A 4,375-nucleotide genomic window follows, 5' to 3' on the forward strand; every position below is an offset into this window, starting at 1 on the left:
ATCAACAGCAGTTTGGAAATGAAAGCCAAATAAACCCTTTCCTCCCCAACTTGCTTCTTGGTCATGATGTTTGTGCAGGAATAGAAACCCTGACTAAGACAAGGTTTAATCAGCATTTGGTTACCTCTCATATACAGAGTACAAACTGTGGCTATAAACTGGCTCAGCTAACACTAGAGAAGAGAATGCAGTTTTGAGAGGGAGGATTTAACCTCCACATCTCCACTCTCTCACACTCTTTTAAACTCTAAGGTAAATGTGATCGTGCTCTGCATACCTGAGAACAAAGGCAAATGCAAAATGGGAAATTATGGTTCTGTTCTATGCAGGTTACTCACATGATTTTAAGAACTGGTTACAATACGGAAAAGAATTCTCCCATTAAGAGCCTCAACGCTTCTTAAGCTTTCTCTTCTTGGTTTTATTTAGCTGTTTTTCTGTGTAAGGAAACATAAACTTAAGGTGGTGGGAATGATGAAGACAATCCAAGCAAGAACAACATTTAGTGAGGAGATAGAAACACTGAGGACTCAGGCTGAGATACAGATGGAAATATAAAACCTAAGAGACCAACTAGAAAACTAAAAGAAAGCCTTCCAACTAGAATGAGTAAAAGAGAAGATAGAATATCAGCTCTAGATAAAATAGAGGATCTAGATCAAATAAGCAAGGGACATGAAAAAATGGAAAAGAGAATGTAGAAAAAAAAAAAGAGCCTCAACAATTTGGTAGTAGTAGGTAATAAAAACATCAGGCAATCTGTGGCCCATTTTACCCCATCTCACTAATGTATAGGTTAGCTAACAACAGTATCCATTGAGAACAATCATGAGATACTCACTAAGCTCTGAGTTGCTAAATCTAAAATGGAAAACAAACCACAATAAAATAAAAGTTTACAAATGTGGTTGTCTTACCATACATTTCAATCTATTTGTCTTGGCATTTCTCTCTCACATTTGATTAATGTATAATATTCCTAAAAGAGGGAAAACTACTGATTGTCATTATTCAGATTGAAAGTAACACTATGTATCAGGTACCACCCTAAAGATTGGGGTTATAAACCAGATGAACTAACTCTCAAACAACTTAATCTTTCTAACTTGTTTTAGAATCAACCTGCGACACAGTAGCGTCAATTTGCTAAGGACTGTCTGTCCTTATGCAAATGAGAGGGTTACCTAGAAGCAGGTTTACCTATGTAAGCATGTAACTAGCTTTAGTGGTTTCTGATGTTCTGCCACAGGAGAACAATAACATCCAAATATTAAACATGGGGAACTGCAGAATAAGAAGAGATTTTCTGGTGAATTTTAAATATAAGTAAGTAATGTCAGGAAGGCACAGCACAGCAACACAGCATAAAACCACCATCACTCCCCGTGCCCCAAATCACCCCACCCACCCACCACACACAAAACTCACGGTTATCCATCCAGCTAGCAAGAGAGCAAAAGGCTAAATCATTACAGACATGGTTCTTATATACAATGCTATACATGCCCTGCCCAACAGGAATATCCCTTAGGTGGTCTTTTCAGATGCCTGACTCCTTCCTCCCCGTGCACAGGTAAAGACATTGGCCCAAATATATTCTAACACTATAATAAAGTCTTCAGATTTTTTTTTTCACTTTAATGTGTTCACAGATCCCTAGGCGGGGGAATTAAAAACATGCATCCATTTACCCCAAATGAATTAAAGAAAATCAAGAAATGATTTTTAAAGCCAAGTATAGAAAAGTCTCCTAAATTCCTAAGTCTCTTTAATCTAGACCTTTTAGGGGTACAAGCATGTCTTTTGGATATCCTGTAACTGTCTGAGACTCACCAATTTAGCTCCCAGATCTGCACTGGGCCCTGGCTATTCTGGCAACACATGGCTTTATCTAGTCAACTGTGCTATGAAACTCTTGGCTGCCTGAGCTAGGTAGGATGGCAGACACCTGTAATCCCAGCGTTTGGGGGTCTGACACAGAAAGATCACAAGTGCCCCTTGGTCTTAGAGCACGACAGAAAAGCGCCCCACCTTGACAACAGCCCCGGCTCTCATTATAGTTTGTGTTTTGAGACAGGGTCTCTCTAGGTTACATGGACTGGCCCTGATCCCACTGTAGCTCAGGCTGGCCCTGAGCTTGTAATTCTCTTGCCTCAGCCTCTCTAGTCCCCAGGGTTACTGGCCTGTACCACCAGGCCCTGCTCCCCTTCTCTAAGTGAAGTGCCAATATCTGACTGCACTGCTTTTCTTGTCCTGATGTAGCCAGTAGATATGCTCTTTATCCTTGATTTAAATCCATTCTCCACACCATTTCCAAACTGACCTTTCTAAATGCAAATACAAGCACACGGCTCTCGATTACAATGCAGCTTTGAAATGAAGCGTCTGGTTGCCTCACCAGTCTCTTCCAGCCTTGTTCCCACCTGTGCATGCCTCCTGCCCCCACTACCTTCTTAAACTGGACGCATCACTTCTGGGTCTTCCTATGGTTTGGATGTGATTTGACCCCTGCCCCTCGATGGCTCACACACTGGGTGGAGCCTGACTCCCTGGTGTGGTGCTAGCCAGAATTCCCAACGTGGTATTGAGGTGGTGAACATTTTAGGGGTGGGGCCCAGTGTAGGGATGGTAAGATATTTAGGCAGGAAGAATGATGTTTTAGTGAGTTTTAATAGAGAGTGAGGCTGGTCTTGCCCTTGTCTCTTGGTTCCTGTGTCCTGTGTTACCATGTGAACTCTCTCACTTCCTATCACTGTGATGTCTGACATGAGCCCATCTCCAGAATTGAACAGTTATGATGCCATGGTCTTAAGTCTTCGGAACTGTGAGCTAAACAATCCACTTTCCTTTAAAGTGCGCTGCCTCGACTACTTCGTTACACTAGTCCCAGGACCGATCTAAGGCAGACCTCTAAAGGGAGTGTACCGATGAGAGTTCGGGGTCACACATCCATTCTAAGGATCACCTGGGACCTCATATAAGATATATGGCATATCTTATTCCTCAAAGAAGACAGACAACACACAAAAATTAAAGTATCAGGCATTTCACATCCCTTAAAAGTTAGTGACAGCAATATCTACAATTACATTTATTGTTCACTATGCTAGGGACACTTCAGGATAGCCCTCCTCTGAATAGCAGATCCATCTTGACTTTCCCTAGAGGCACTGCAGATGTGGCTGCTGTGTCACCTGTGCATCAGTAGGTGGCAGAGAGGAGAGACACTCTGTCTACACTCAGTGTTCTGCCCTGTGAGCCTCTGAATGATTGGCAGCCTAACACTCCCTGACAAACATGAGCTTGAGACACAGGGGGCCCGGACAGGGACCTAGCCTGAGAAGACCAGACAAGTGTGGCTGAGCTCCCAAGATGGGGAGTGAGCTGGAGACTAGAAGAACCCCCCCCCCTTGTGATATGGGTGCCAAGGGCAAGTGAGCCTGAGATAGACGACCCTTGCATGGGGCCACTCAGGCAGTCCCGGGTAAGGAGCTAGCCTCAGATGATGACCAGACAGGTACCACAAGGACCAGACAGGGAACTCATGCCCAGGATGGCCCTTGCCTGGCACCATAATGCACAGGCAGGGCACAGCACTCCTGAGATGACCCCAGACACCCAGAGAGCCTGGTCACTACTAAGAAGAGCAAGTAAGTAGTGGGGAAATGGAAGAGAAAAAAAAACCCAAATGGATGTGGGCAGCATGAAGAGGCAGAACTGGAGACTCAAGGGTAGAGAGGTGCAGTGTGATGTGAGCACCTGGTGCTGCCACCTGGGACCATGGTGGGGTCCTGGCCGGTGCTGTCACCTGGGACCATGGTGGGGTCCTGGCCTGTGCTATCACCTGGGACCATGGTGGGGTTCTGGCCTGTGCTGTCACCTGGGACCATGGTGGGGTCCTGGTCTGTGCTGTCACCGGGGACCATGATGGGGTTCTGGCCTGTGCTGTCACCGGGGACCATGGTGGGGTTCTGGCTGGTGCTGTCACCGGGGACCATGGTGGGGTCCTGGCCTGTGCTGCCGCCTGGGACCATGTTGGGGTCCTGGCCGGTGCTGTCACCTGGGACCATGGTTGGGTTCTGGCCTGTGCTGTCACCTGGGACCATGGTGGGGTTCTGGCCTGTGCTGTCACCAGAGACCATGGTGGGGTTCTGGCCTGTGCTGTCACCTGGGAACATGGTGAGGTCCTGGCCTGTGCTGTCACCTGGGGCCATGGTGGGGTCCTGGCCTGGGCTGTCACCTGGGACCATGGTGAGGTCCTGGCCTGTGCTGTCACCAGAGACCATGATGGGGTTCTGGCCTGTGCTGTCACCTGGGACCATGGTGAGGTCCTGGCCTGTGCTGTCACCTGGGGCCATGGTGGGGTCCTGGCCTG

At 47.0% G+C, this 4,375-nt stretch overlaps 1 protein-coding gene and 1 non-coding gene across 3 annotated transcripts in view; one reads left to right on the plus strand and one right to left on the minus strand.

Annotated features, from left to right (window-relative positions):
- Positions 1-4,375, minus strand: part of Fig4 (FIG4 phosphoinositide 5-phosphatase) — a 112,647-nt gene that overhangs the window by 23,928 nt on the left and 84,344 nt on the right. The gene's annotated exons all lie outside the window — the stretch shown is intronic.
- On the plus strand, positions 3,155-3,286 carry LOC115064718. Its single transcript, XR_003844550.1, has one exon. It is a non-coding gene; the product is annotated as a small nucleolar RNA SNORA17 (small nucleolar RNA).

This window comes from Mus pahari, chromosome 9 (assembly GCF_900095145.1).
Source record: "Mus pahari chromosome 9, PAHARI_EIJ_v1.1, whole genome shotgun sequence".
NCBI lineage: Eukaryota > Metazoa > Chordata > Mammalia > Rodentia > Muridae > Mus > Mus pahari.